The sequence below is a fragment of the Cricetulus griseus genome, chromosome 2, assembly GCF_003668045.3.
Source record: "Cricetulus griseus strain 17A/GY chromosome 2, alternate assembly CriGri-PICRH-1.0, whole genome shotgun sequence".
Taxonomy (NCBI): Eukaryota; Metazoa; Chordata; class Mammalia; order Rodentia; family Cricetidae; genus Cricetulus; species Cricetulus griseus.
Window position 1 is genome coordinate 77,672,097 of NC_048595.1, and position 15,786 is coordinate 77,687,882.

Below are 15,786 nucleotides of genomic sequence, written 5' to 3' on the forward strand. Positions count from 1 at the left end.
ACACACACGTGTGTGTGTGTGTGTGTGTGTGTGTGTGTGTGTGTGTGTGTGTGTGTGTGTGAAGAAGTTTAGGTTTAGAATTATAGACTAAATTTCCTCCAACTTAGACTGCTGAAAATGGCAGGGTAATGATGACAAGCCAACTCTTTCTGGATCTAAGCAACAACAATGGAAGCTGTGGTAACAAAAAACATCCACAGATGACTTCCTGCATGGAAGATAGAATTTGATAAAGCCGTTGTGTAGTTTAATTTGAAAATTTCCATAATTTTTCACAAGGAAGTTTTAAAATCCCCAATATTCAAGCAAAGAAGTACTTCAGGATAGTAGTGTATATTTAGAAAGATACAAACTGAGGCTTTATGCTCAGATCCATCTTCCTCCCTTGATTCTTTGGGATGTGACAACTTCTGCCTCTGCAGGTATCAGGCATGCACAGGTACATATGCAGCTGCATAGACTGCATACTAATACACATGAAGTTAAACAAATTTTTAAAATTTTAGTAAAAATACTATCTAGAGTATGACATTTTTATCACAATGGAGCATTTGAAATTTGAATAAATGAATTAACTTCCTCCACAGTCTTTGCATTGAGATTATGTGGTCCATAATCTCAATGTTGATCTCCTCTACTTTTCCCTCCTCTACAACTGTTAACATGCATTGCATGGTCATAATGGTGTAATTATTCCATACCTTTCCTCACTCAGAACACACACCAGATACAAATTTCCTCATTTGATCTATGATGAGTTCCCTGAGATTGTAGTAGAAATCAAATGGAAAATTATTTTATTATTATCTTTATTATTAATAGTTTGAGATAGTAACTAAATATATATTTTCTGCTTTTAAATAAGGTAATGTTTCCTTTTATCATATGTTCACTATTAATTAAAGAAAATTTGAGGATTCTCATTTACCTATGAGTTACATTTTTGTAGAAGGCAATATTATATTTATTCTTTCAAAATATATATTAATGTGAGATATAATAATCCCCACTATGGAGAAGATTCACACATTGGTGGAAGCTGGATTATATAATGATAATAGCTTACATTTGCAAAGGTCTTTTGCATACATTAGTTCTCAGAGTCTCAGTTTCACTGGTAAAAGAGACCGAACAGTGGACAATATCATCCCTTTTTCTGCTGATGAGAAAATCAGCCATTTGGAAATATAATGATTTTCCCAAGATTACAAAGCCAATAAGAGGTTGAACCAAAACCTACAGTAAAGCCTCTTCTAAGCCAGTTGTCTGATTTGATGAGGACAGTGAAAAGAGACGAACCTTTGTATGTAATAGATCTAGGATCAGCTTTTCTGTCTTCAGCTGGATACCTCTGTGCCCAAGAGAAAAATCACTTCATCTCCTGAGCTTCTGTGCACTTATCTGTAAAACCTGAAAAAGAATACTTACCTCATTGTTTCCTGTATTCAATGAGATATCGCATATCAAATTGGCACATAGGAAGTTCTTAGCACACATTCATTCTGTTGAAATGGAATTAATCTGAGATTGTTAGTGTTTTGAAATTTTTTTGATTTCATTTCTAAGAGAAAATGAGCTTCATTCGCCCTAGCTGCTTCAGGAGAAAGTGGTATTGCCTTGATTAACATCATAGTCTTCATTCTCTTGCTGACTGTGATGAATGAGATGAGCTTAGTACATGGTACTTTTAAGAACAAATATGAAAGTTGTGACCATTTTTCTTATATTCGTTAGCATATTCTTTTCCAACTAGACATGCAAAGACTACAGTGGATCCAATGAGATCTGGAATAAGGTCTTTGGCCCAGATTCCTAGGGAGCCTATGATCAACTAAAAGGACAAATACGTCTGCCATTCAAATCCTGTACCAATGAATAAGAGACCAGAAACACATGGTGTGACAATTCATCAGCCTCTGTTGCTGCAGGTACCAGAGATCAAGTATCAAGAAGCTTTATAACAGGTGATGTCTCTTTGACTTTCTTTCTGGCAGCTCTCTTTCTTTCTGTCACAGGCCTCTTATTCCAAAAGCAATATTTAGACCTCAAAACTGGAGCCCAAGATAAATAAGTCCCTATATCAGGAAGCTTCAGAGACAGCTAAATCTGTTTGCCCAAGGGCATTTCCCAAGTGGGACAAGCTTTCAAATTCCTTACCTGTTTGCAGCTGGCACCAGCCTTGTTGATTTTTCCATCTCCTTATAAGCATAATGGGATCTCAGAAACAAGGATGGATTTGCTAATTTCTATCTTCTCACTTTATCTTTTAGTCATTATTCACCAGCTGTTGGTGCTATTTTTAAGAAAATTTTAGTTATTGATTGGGAATGTCCTGTATTTATATTTCTTATTGGTTGATGAAGAAAACACTATTTGGCCAATAGAAGCAAGAAGATAGGCTGGACTAGGAGATGAGGAGAATTGTGGGAAAGGTAGGCAGAGAGAGATCAGAAAGGGCCATCATGTAGCCAAGGAAGGAATAAGAGGTTGAGACTCTTCTCTGGTAAGATAAGACCACGTGGAAATACATAGATTAATAGAAATGAGTTAATAATTAAGACAGACATAGCCAATAAGAAGCCCTAGCCATAGGCCAACAGTATTATAATTAAAGAAGTGTCCATGTGTTTATTTGGGTTTGAGAAGGGCAGTGGTATCTGGCAGAGCAAAGATAATACAGCAACAAGTTTTTGATGTTATTTATATGTTGTCAATGAAAGTTGGAGTCAAGAGAACACACACACAATCAGAGAAAAAGAAACAAAGAGAGAGATTAGACCATCAGAAAGAGACTGGAACATCCAACTATACAATGTTATAGTGTAGTTTATTTTCTCTATAGTATTTTATGATATGGACTCCAGTAAAGATCAGGATAGATATTATTCATCCATTTGCAGGTTAAGAAATATAATCAATTTTTTTCAATAGACTTTTTAAAAACACATTTCTAGTACATATGTGCATGTGCACATGAGATTAAATAATCTTTGACTTTGAAGACGTCACTGATTCTACAAACATCCTGCAAAATAATTGTGTAGAATTGGTGAAACAAAAGGCAGGAAAGTGATGTGTAATGGCCTGGAAGTTTTAAGTATCCCACAATGTATAACTGCATTGAAGAATATTTTCTTTATAAGTCCATCATAGAAAAGTATATTATGAACAAAGAACTGTGCAGAAAATTGCCAAAACTTGTAGAACTACAAAGGAAGGCCCCTTTTTCTACAATAGTTAGAGAAATGTTAGTAACAAACTTTATAAATACCTTCCTGAGTTATTTATAAATAGGAAAATACTTTCCTTGGAGGATATGGGAGTCAAGTTTAGTGCTTCAGATATCAAGGAAAACTCTTATTTCTGTTTGTTATTAATCATGTGTGATCTGGAGATGTTAATTTTATTTATGACCATTAGGTTTCTGAAGTGGATATTGATGGCAATCTGTTAATGCAATATATGTAATCCACAAATGAAAGACAAAAAGAAATACTAAGATTGATGTTTTTGGTAGGCTTTCTTTGGACACCATCTCCCAAATAATGACAAGGGGACTGCTTATTAATAATGAAAGCTTGGCCTTAGTTTAGGCATATTCCCAACTATCTATTATTACATAAATTAACCAATTTCCATCAATCTATGTCTTGCTATGTTGCTCTTTAACACTCTTCAGTACAATATGTCCTGCTTCCTCCATATCTAGCTTGTGGATCTCCTGCTTCTCAGAATCTTTTCCCTGAGTTCCTATTTCTCCAAAGAAGATACATCTATCCTCTCTTCAGTAATTATTGAATATTCAGGTCTTTATTAAACCAATCAGAAGGTTCTTTGGCAAGGACACATCTTCATACTGTACAAAAAGGATGTCCCACAACATTTCCCCCATTTTGTCTAAATAAAAAGAAAGGTTTTTAGCTGTACCACAGTAAAAATATATACAACAATAATAATTATCAAATAAAAATTAAATTCCCTTCAAGTATGTTATTGAAGAGATGTGGATAGAGTGGACAGCTTTGTCTTGTTCATGGTTAACTGGATGCTGGCATGTAGAAGACTGCAGATAGATCTATGTCTATCGCCATGCACAAAACTTAAATCCAAATGGATCAAAGATCTCAACTTAAATCCAGACACACTGAACCTCTTAGAAAAGGAAGTACCTTTGAATGAATTGGTACAGGAGACCACTTCATGAACATTGCACTTGTAGCACAGACACTGAGATCAACAATTAATAAGTGGGACCTCCTGAAACTTAGAAGCTTCTGTAAGGCAAAGGACACAGTCAACAACACAAAACGGCAGCCCAAAGATTGGGAAAAGATATTCGCCAACCCAATACCCGAGAGAAGGCTGATATCCAAAATTTACGAAGAACTCAAGAAACTAATTTCCAAAGCACCAAATAATCCAATTAAAAAGTACAGAAATAAAAAGGCAATTCTCAACAGAGGAATCAAAAACAGGCTGAAAGACACAGAAGAAAGTGTTCAACATCCTTAGCAATCAGGGAAGTACAAATCAAAACAACTCTGAGATATCATCTTACTCCAGTCAGAATCGTTAAAATCAAAAACACCAATGACAACTTATGCTGGAGAGGATGCAGAGAAAAGGGAAGACTCCTCCACTGCTGGTGGGAGTGCAAACTTGTATAGCCCCTTTAGAAATCAGTATAACAATTCCTAAGGAAAATGGGAATCAGCCTACCACAAGATCCAGCAATTCCACTCTTAAGCATATACCCAAGGGAAGCACATCCATACAAGGACATCAGTTTATCTATGTTCATAGCAGCATTATTTGTAATAGCCAGAACCTGGAAGCAACCTAGAGGACTTTCAACTGAAGAATGGATAGAGAAAATATGGTCCATTTACATTATGGAGTACTACTCAGCAGAAAAGAACAATGGAATATTGAAATTTGCAGGCAAATGGATGGAACTAGAAGAAACCATTATGAGAGAGATAACTCAATTACACAAAGACAAACATGGTATGCACTCACTCATATATGGATTTGACACATAGAGCAAAGGATTACCAGTCTGTAATCCACAACACCAGAGAAGCTAGGCAACAAGGAGGACTCAAAAAGAGACATACATGGTCCCCTGGTGAAGTGGAAAGGGACAAGATCACTTGAAGAAATTGAGAGCATTATGGGGCAGGGAGAGGGAGCTAGGAGAATGAGAATTGGAGAAGAGGAGGGGTGAAGAGGACATAAGGGAGAAAGTAAGTGGTCTAGGGCGAAGAATAAAGGAGAGAAAAATAAGAGATATTATCAAAGAGGAAGCCAGTATAGGTTTAAAGAAAAGTTAGGCACTAGGGAAATGTTCAGAATTCTACAAGGATGACACCAACTAACCATCTAAGCAACACTAGAGAGGATACCTTAAATGTCCTCCCTTGTTATGGAGATTGATGACTACATTATATAGCATCCAAGAGCCTTCATCCAGCAGCTGATAGAAGTAGAAGCAGATACCCATAGCTAAAAACTGAACTGAATTGGAATCCAGTTGCAGGGAAGGAGAAATGATGAGCAAAGTGGTCAAGAACACACTGGTGAAACCCACAAAAACAGCTGACCTGAAAAAGAGGGAGCTCTTGGCCCCCAGAATTATCACTGGGAAAAAAGCATGGAACTGATGCAGACCCCATAAATGTGGGGCCTCTTATTGTAGATTAGTACTTATCCCTAGTATAGGAATGGACTAGAACTTCATGTTACATCTCTAAATGTGCACATATGGGTGAGAGTCAATTTCTAGGGACTTATTTTATTATGTTCTACTTTATTTTGGAAATGGAGCCTGTCACTGAATCAGGAGCTCAATGATTGGGCTAAGATGGATATCTGACTAGGCCAGGAATATAAAAGTATCTCATTTTCTCCCTTTTCATTTTTGAGATTACAGATAGGTATATTGTACCTATTTTTTATTTGTTTGATTGGTTGTTATGTTTTTAAATTGCTGGTGATTTGAACACAGGTCCTCATGTGTTAATGACAAATTCTGAACTGATGAATTACGTCTCTAACCCTACAATCCTTGTTCTTTGGTGCTTTCTTAGGAATTTTATTGGTGTGAAGAGACACCCTGACCATGACCACTGCAACTCTTATAAATGAAACATTTAATTTGAGTGACTTGTTCAGTCCATTATCATCACAGCAAGGAGCATGACAGCAGGCAAGCAGACATGGTACTGGAGGAATAAGGTAGAGTCCTACATCTTGCAGGCAACAGGAAGTTGATTGACTCTCACACTGAGCAAAAGAGACCTCAAAGTCCATACTCATGTTGACATACTACTTCCAACAATGCCATACCTCCTAATAGTACCACACCTATTGGGGGCTGTTTTCTTTCAAGCCAAAATGGGTGCTTATGAATAAATTTTACTTCCTAAAATTTTATATCTTTTCTTTCCTCAATTTTGTTTCCTTTCTAGCTATCATGCAAGTCTCCTGTTTGGAAATCAGGAATAAGCAGTGTCAAACTAATTTCTAAGGATAATCCCCACTCAGAAGCATCAAGTATGGGAATCATCTATCTCAACAACTTATAAATATAGATATGAACATTCAGAAATTCTTCTTTAATCTGGACTGAATGCAAAGTTGAAAAATACTGAAGTCAAGAATTTTGAAAATGTTATTTATTCAGTTTTTGTTATTTTTAAGTTGATTTGTTTTTTATTTGCACTTGGGGTATGATTGCTGAACCAAAGTCCACAAGAAAAGCCATTAGTGTTTCAAATGCTTGTTTTAGAAAGTGTAGTTGGCTCAACCCAATCAGTCTCAAATTCTACTTCAACTATTAAAGAAAAAATTGGGTGATAGCCATGTCTTCCATTTATTCATATAGCAAGTGCTGGAAAACAAGTTTTAGGGTTTAAAATGTTTGCACAGTCATTAACTTATCACAGTTTATCCATATAATAACCTTATTAGCTGCTGAACATATTTTTTTTTTTACATTACCAGTGAGGAACTAAATTTGTTTCCATAAATAATCTATTGGGAATTATTAATCATGCTAAGTAACTCCAGGCAGGGGCCTCTCACTGAATGAAATCAAGGGTGAGTAGATGGAAATGCCTTATTCTTATCAAAGCAATCCTCTAGGTTTCTTTCAATATTTAACTGAGAGTCGGCTAGTTTATGATGACATAACTATATGTAGTTATGGTGATAGACATGATGAAGTTAGAAATGTAGCCCCTCTTTGCTAAAGATGGATGCAATATGTGATTTACCACTACTTAATTATGTTTATGAAAATTAGTATTGCCTTGTCAGAGTTTTCTAGAGTCACAGAACGTACAGAATAAATTTCTCTTTCTCATGACATGTGTTTTTATCCGAATGACTTGCAGGCTGCAGTCCAACAATGGGTACCTATGAAGGTGAATTCCCCCAAGTCTGGATGTATTAGCTGGTATTTTGTAAATGCTGTAATAATGAAGAAGTTGTCTCCAATACCAGTGGTGATGTGGACACTGATGTGGTGATAAGGTGAGGACAAGCAGGTCAATAATGAGCACACCCCTTCATTTTTTCTATGGTCCTTCCAGCAGAAGATGTGGCCTGTATTACATATATGCCTTCTTGCCTCAAGGTCTGAATTAAAGACCTGTGTCATCCAGACTAATGATCCAGATCAACCGTATGTTGTCTTCTTGCTTCAAGGTTGAGATCACAGTGTGGACCCATTTCTGGCTTATCTTTCACTCCAGATATAGTCAAGTAGAGAAACAAGAGTTGTCATTGTCAGTATGAAGAAGATTATTGGGTTTAAACATAAATTGTTCTTTATAGTAAGTTTGGCAGGGTTTCCTCAGTGGATGCCAATATTTGTAAAGTGCTTCAAATCTTCAAATGAGTTGAAAGTGAATCCATTGAGAAATAAGCTTACACTTAAGAAGACATCCTAGATAATTTTCAGAAATAGCTAAACCTGTGTGAATCAACATTTTAGCTTTGTAATAGATGGCTTATAAACAAGGAAATTTATTTCCCATAGTTATTGGAGCCTTTGAAGGTTAACGTCAAATTGCTAGATGACAGAAGACTTTTTTCTTTTATTCTTCTAAGACATTACATCGTGACTGCGGTTTCCCCTATCTTCACTCTTTCAAGTTCTCCTGCCATATTCTTATTCCCAAAGATCCATCCCTCCTCTCTATCCCTTCTCCCCCACAAAAACATAAAAGAAGCAATAGATCTTGCCTGCCAGGAATATCCACAAAATAAGGCATGGCAAAACAAGTTACAACAGTCTTGAAGATCATTCCTTAGTGGTTATTTTCCTTGTTTTCTGATATGGAGTCTCTCATTGGCAGATGCTTACTGATTTGTCCAGTTTGGATTGCCAGTGAGTCTCAGTAATGTCTGTTTCTGTCCCTGTCATTTGGAGATTATAAGCAGGTACCACTACACCTACTTCCTTTACATGGGCTCCAAGGTTTGAACTTATCTCCCCATTCTTGCCTAAAAACAACTTTATGAACTGATCCATCTCCTTAGCCTCCTCCCTTAAAGTATTTTTTAAAATAAGGGACATTGTAACTATGCTCTTCATAACTTAACATGCTTCTCAATTGTCTCACTCCTTTACCACTATCTTAAAATGTCAAACTTCATTATGGAATTTTTTGTCGACCACTAATCCGTCAAAATATTTCAAATAAAGTTACTGAGGTTTATAAAAACAAACCTCACATTAGAGGAATGATTAATTCTGTCATGCTAAAATCTTTTTAAAAATAACTCTGTATTTTGAAGTAGAATTTATCACATAAACACATCCTTCTACTGTTGAATTCTACAGTCATAATGCAATTTCATGTGAAACAGTAGTAGCATTAATGTTTGTTTTACCTTTCGGTTTTACTGTGTGGCTTGTGTTTCCTAAATAAGTTGATTTGTTGAGAAAGGAGCACATACAATGCTTCAAGACTATGCCTAGACCTATGCTTGAGTAATGTTATAATGAAAGCAATTGAAATCTTCATGGGTTGTCCACAAAAATATTGTTTATTCTCTAAATGGTGAATGGTGCATTCCATAAATTTCCACTAGATAATGAGGCAAGGCATTGAACTATTTTATCTGCAAAGAAAGAGAAATAACATGTGTGCAGACAGTCCCCAGTTTCTGATTACTCATCTGTGATTTTACAGTGGTGTAACACAACACACATGCAATAGAGAGTATACTTGAATGCTGATGTTTTCCAGACTCCCAGTAAGTGGAGCCAGTTTCTTTCATCATGCTGGTGAGCAGAGTTTAAACCACAGTTTCCAGTTAGCTAGATATATGACCTTGAGGACAGACAAACTATCCCCTGTGACATATTGTATTGCTAAATGTTGGTTTGTTGGTTGATGTTTGACAGGCATTCTGAATATACTATATAAGTTATTTATGTCATTTCAAATTCTGATGGAATTATTGAGATGAAAATTTATTATAAACTTAGGAAGATCTACTTTTTTAAGTAATTGGCTGGTATGGAAAGAATGCATGGCAGGAGAGCTAATGGTTTGGGAAGAGATACCAGAGAGAAAGAACTCCATATTCTGAGAGAATCACAAGATATTCTGAATCAAAATAGTGGCAGTTGGAATGGATAAAGTGCCAGGTTCTGGAGACATTTTGGTGCAATAATGAGCTCTTGTTGTTGGTAATGAAGATTACTGTTTTACACTACAGAAGTTGCACCCTTGTGCCAAATACTTCAAGGGTCTGTAGCCTACATGCCAGAAATTAGTACAGGAGCATTTTGTCATGCTCACTGCCTTGTATATTTGTCCTTAATGGGTATTTATTGATTTGATTTGATTACTTTATATGGAGCACAATCCAATTATACCAAATAATATCTTCACATAGAATCATGCTATGCAGAACACACACACACACACACACACACACACACACACACACACACAAACAATTAAAATATTATTTCATCCTTACAATTCATGATTGATAAAGGACTTGCTTATGAAGTGGATGGTAAGAATGGCAGAAGATAGCATAGGTGAATGGTAAGAAAATTACCAGAGAGCGATTCTTTCCTTTCAATACTATAAGGTCTGAGTACTGCAATGTGAGAGAGAAATCACCAAAGGGAGAATCTGATCCCCCTTCACAGATATGAATGAGTAAAAGGCAATTCTCCTTCATTAAAATTCTATGGAGATAAAGAATGAAAATTTGTAGATAATTAGCCGATTTCTCTATTTGCAGAGACTCGGTTGAGCATAAATAAAGAATGGCCAGGCTATCCATGCATGGGGCCATCAACTACAAATGGAAAAATCTGCTCATCACCATTACAGAGGATTTTTCATGTCATTTGCTTCAAAGCATTAGCAAAAAGGAATGCATAGTTAGCCAAAAGGTGGCTGCTTCTCTGTTCACTGACCCTGAATTTGCTCCAGTCACAGCTCCATGAGAAATAGGGCTATTTTTTTTTTCCAGTGGAAGAGGCATAGCAAAAACAGAGACCTGGACATGATCTTCGTAACATTGTGATCTTACTAGTAGTTCTCATGGTCAGTGTAACCCAAGAATAAAAGGCAGTGGCTCACTAATTTCAACCGAATTGCACCTTTACAAATTTCCACAGATTTTTCCTGTCTTCCTCTGTTCCATATAGGATGATCAAATCCGTTGCTAATCTTGTGAGGGGAGAGTGCATATACTCTGGGTCTTATTTTTATTCTTTATCCAATCCTAAATAACTATAATCTATACTGGGATCCTCCTTAATCATTAGCTGTAAACCTATTAAAATGACCAATTTGAACAGAACCCATCTATGATATACTTGTTAGTATTAATCATTACATTAGTCACATTCCCTAAATGTGCCTTTACAGATTCATTCTAATTTACAGTTATTATTATTAATCTTATCTGATCAGTGGTGGAAGGTACTGCATGTACTTTGCTATTTTTTAATACTTTATATTTTTATTTAAATTAGAAACAAGATTGTTTTACATGTCAATACAATTTCCTTCTCTCTCCCCTCTTCCCATTCCCCTACCAACTCTCTATTCCATCCCCTTTCTGATCCCCAGGGAAGGGTAAGGCCATCCATGGGGGAATCTTCAAGGTGTGTCATATAATTTGGAGCAGGGCCTAGACCCTGCCCCATGTGTCTAGGCTAAGAGAATATCCCTCTATGTGGAGATGTCTCCCAAAGTCCATTCGTGTACTAGGGATAAATACTGATCTACTATCAGGGGCTCCATAGATTGCCCAGACCTCCAAAACAGACATCCATGTTCAGGGGGTCTGGAACAGTCCTTTTTTGGTTTCCCAACAGCAAAGTCAGGCTGTAAAACACATGATTTCCAGGACTTTTCCATGTGTCCTTTGTTTCATTTAGCTTCTTCATAAGTTCAAACACAGGTTGGATCAGGTGTGACTTAACTACACTTCTGTAAGTGAGTCACATGTGTAGTGTCATGATTTTCTTAATCAAACTGTTGCATGACCAAAGAAGTTACCATTGTTTTATAATAGTGGCAATTTTCTTCTTAGATAAGTTTATACATTTGACTACATGTCTTAACTGACAGAAAACACAGAATATGTTTCTCTTTTATTGTGTGATTCCAAGCCCCATTGTTGAGAAAGTTGTCTTAAAACTACTTTTATTATTCCTTTTCCTCAATAAATCTATCATTAATGCTTATTTGCAACCTTGTTTCCTTTTGTTTAAAGTAAGAGTTGACATGTATTTAAGAAAACAAGATATTTCTATAGCAAAATTATGATGAATGACTTAAGACAGGTCAAGGAACAAAGACCTAAGTTGGTATAATATGTACAAATGTGTGTGTGTGTGTGTGTGTGTGTGTGTGAGAGAGAGAGAGAGAGAGAGAAGAGAGAGAGAGAGAGAGAGAGAGAGAGAGAGAGAGAGAGAGCAAAGACTTTTTTTTATTTCTCCTGGAGAGTTCAAAGGAAGATGGGTTTCAGAAAACTTTCCAAATTTAAACTTAACTAGCGAACTTTCTGGTAGTCACTGAGAAAGTACTAGACATGTGTCATAATGCAATTTTGGCTTTAAAATGGACAGTGCACACTGGGTGAAGATATTCGGAGAACTGATTGACAAGAAAAGAGACTTCTCATCTTTGGCTGAGGCACAATAGTCCCTTTAAAAAGCTCATCACTTAGTTTCGATATCTTGTTTGTTAACCAGTACTTTCTTCCTTTTCTTATTCCTTAGTTTCCATTAGTCTTCTATATTATTATTTTATTTCTTAAATCTTAATCAGAAAGTATCAGGTAGTTAGGTGATTCAACATAGAGGGAGGCTAAAGAGATATCTCCATTAGGAGCCCTTCTTGCTGTTGCTGGGTATTTAGGTTCTGTTTCCTGTACTCACAGGGTGGTTTACAACTATATATGACTTCAGATCAAGGGGATATGATGTTCTCGTGTGATCACCATGGGTACTGCATGGATTCATTTAGACAAAATACTCAAACACATAAAATAAAATAAATCGAAAGTTTTGTTTTGCTTTGTTTTTCGAGACAGGTTCTCTGAGTAGCTTTGGAGCCTATGCTGGCACTCACTCTCTAGAGCAGGCGGGCCTCAAACTGACAGAGATCCACCTGTCTGTGCCTCCTGAGTGCTGAGATTAAAGGTGTCTGCCACCAAAGCCCAGCTTTAAATCTAAAAAATAAAGATTTAGACATATGCATAGGTGTTTAAAAAAATTAGTTAGTTGTAACTAGATTTCCTGTCAGCCGTGATCAACACATTCACAGTGAATTCATAAGCAACAAATAATGTACCTAGGCCTTGTGGAAATTCACTGTAATGTTCATTAAATTCTACCACTTATAGTAGGATTGTCTGAATTTGTTATTTAACATATGTCTAAAGTAAATGGGTACACATAATCAAGCTCATCCAGGTGCATGCTACATTCTAGTTTGCTTTCTCCCTTCAGTTAGGAAACTATTTCTTCCCCATTATAGAACCATATTATTCCTCAACTTTTCCTAAATAATCTTATTATAGGAAAATATTTTAAAATAATTTGTTATTTCCTGTTGTGTCATTTTATCTGTACTTAATGAGAATGAAAGTTCTGAAGTGTTATCTATGTTTTCTGTTATCTATCACCTCCATTTCATTCTAATGAATACTAATAATATGCTTCCTTTGAATTAACATATGCTTTCTAATTATTCTTTATTTAGTTATACTATATGTATGTACAGATGTATGTATGTATGTACTTGTGAATCATGTGTTAAAATTGTAATTCTCATCATTGTGATATTCTAGAATGGGGTCATTGGAAAGTGATTAGGCTAGGAGAGAGGAACTTTCCATGAATGGAATTCTTGACATTATGAATAGAGCGGAGAAAGAACCTGCAACTTTTCCTCACTGTGAAGACCTTGAAACTTCGTATCTGTAAAGTAGGAAGCCAGCTCTCAGACGATCCTAAATCTCTTGATTTCTTGATCTTGGAGTATCAAATCTCAGAATGTGAGAAATAAATTATCATTGTTTATAAGTTCTCAGTTTATTGTCTTGTATTGTCTTCCCTTGTGATATGGTGTTAAAATCGCATTTATCTCAGATTGAAAGATAAACAACTCATAGTCTATCACATGATACTGTGAAATTTTATTTTCTAGTAACTCATAGTCCCATCTTCCTGATTGATTTTCATATTTCTCATATTCTTCAGGAAAAGAACTGATACAAAATAAATGTGCAATGAAGTTTCATAGTCAATATATTAATGGTTAATATAAATACAGAAATTTGTACACCTGAATAATTCTTCTACAATAAAATGGCTAATCCCAAAACATAGTAATCTCCTACAAAGAAATGTTCCAATTATGATCAGGGGATTAGTTTCCACAAAGCTTACACACATCCCTCCATTTGTACAACAAAACTCATTGGTGATTGACAAATGTATGTGAATACTGAACTAAATTTTAAAACTATTCCTATTTTTTCATTGTTCAGCATTTTGATATAGATGATGGACACATTGAGATTTTTCCCAGGTTCATTTATCATTCTTCTATACCATTTCCAACATTGGGTGTTACTAAATTAAAAATTATTAGTTGCCTCACTATTATTGATGAATCTGTTTCATTTTCTCCTAATATTTCTGGGATCAACTTGTAGCACAGATAGCATGGTAGAAGCTATTTTAATGAGTCTTAGGTAATCAGAAGAATCAGAACAAATAGAAAGATTCCAACCGAAGAAAGAAAGAGAAAAAAATATCTGAAATTCACAAACATGGAAATTGTGAGTCAAGAAAAGGAGCCAAGCGGAACATAACAAATATGGCAGTGCAGGTACAAGAGATACGTGTGGGTGAAATCTCAAGATAGTGCCATTAGTAAGAACTTTCTGAAGAGGGTTACAATAACACAGGAAATAATCCCAAGAGCTGAAAAACTGGAATTAAATAAAACTTAAAACGTTTTGAAGTGTAAAGGAAACAATTACCAGAATAAAGAGACAACCTAAAAATGGGTAAACCTTTGCAAATAGCACAAAAGATAAATGATTCATATCTAGAATGCACACACTCACACAAAAGCACACACACGTAACTGCAAAATTGAAACAGGAAAATAAGTATCTGAGCATAAAATTGGCTAGTGAACTAAATAATGTTGAAATTGTAAATATTTGGACAATAAATAGTACAGAAGGGGTTCAATGTTCTTAGCTGTCACAGAAATATAAATGAATACTGCTTAGAGCTTCCATCTCACCCACCCAGAACAGTTGGCAAAGATATGAAGAAATAGGTCCTCTTTCTTGTACAATGCTAGTGATCATGTAAACATATACAACTTTCAAAGTTATTATGGTAGTTTCTCCAAAGACCAAAAATAGAAAAAGTATGTGACCCTAGTATGCTGCCATGGATATACACATGAAGGATACTATATATATGAATAATCAAGTTTATAGCTGCAATTTTAACACTAACTGATAAATGAAACTAGCCTGTGTATCTATCAATGGTTGAATGAATAAAAATGTGATAGATGTACAAAAGTGAATTCATTGAGCTATGAAGTAAAATGAAATCATGACATTTGGAATAAAATGGCTGCTTCTGGAGATCATTATATTAAGTTCACTCAGGCATAAAGAGAAAGATAATACAAATTTTTTTCAAGATAAATTTTGAAATAAGTCCCCCATACTTCTTTCTCAGAACCTATTCTATTACTTATAGGATAATCAACTGAGCTATTTTCCCAGTTGTTATGTCTAATTAAAATGATCGATAGATCTGCAACACTCATGCATCTATATACCCAATACATGATATGTGCATATGCACATATATAAAATAAATAAATTTTAAAAATTTAAATGAACAAGTACATACAAATGAAAAATTGAGTTACAACTCTGTCTCTCTCTGTCTCTCTCTGTCTCTCTCTCTCACACACACACACAGAGTTAGAGAGAGAGAGAGAACCAAAACACACAGAGGGATGGGTGTGGAGAAATTGGAGATAATATCATGTAAGAAGAGGTCCCTTATTAAGTAATGGAAGGAGGAGGAAGAAGGAGAAAAGAGTGATGGGTTACACGTTTCAGGGGAGCTCAGTGACTGACACTGTGAGAAAGGAAGAGGATGGGAGGACGGAATGTGCTGAATGCTGGTAATACAGCTGGAGTCCTTTGACAACTGAAGTGGAAAAACTCTTATAGTTATGTCTACAA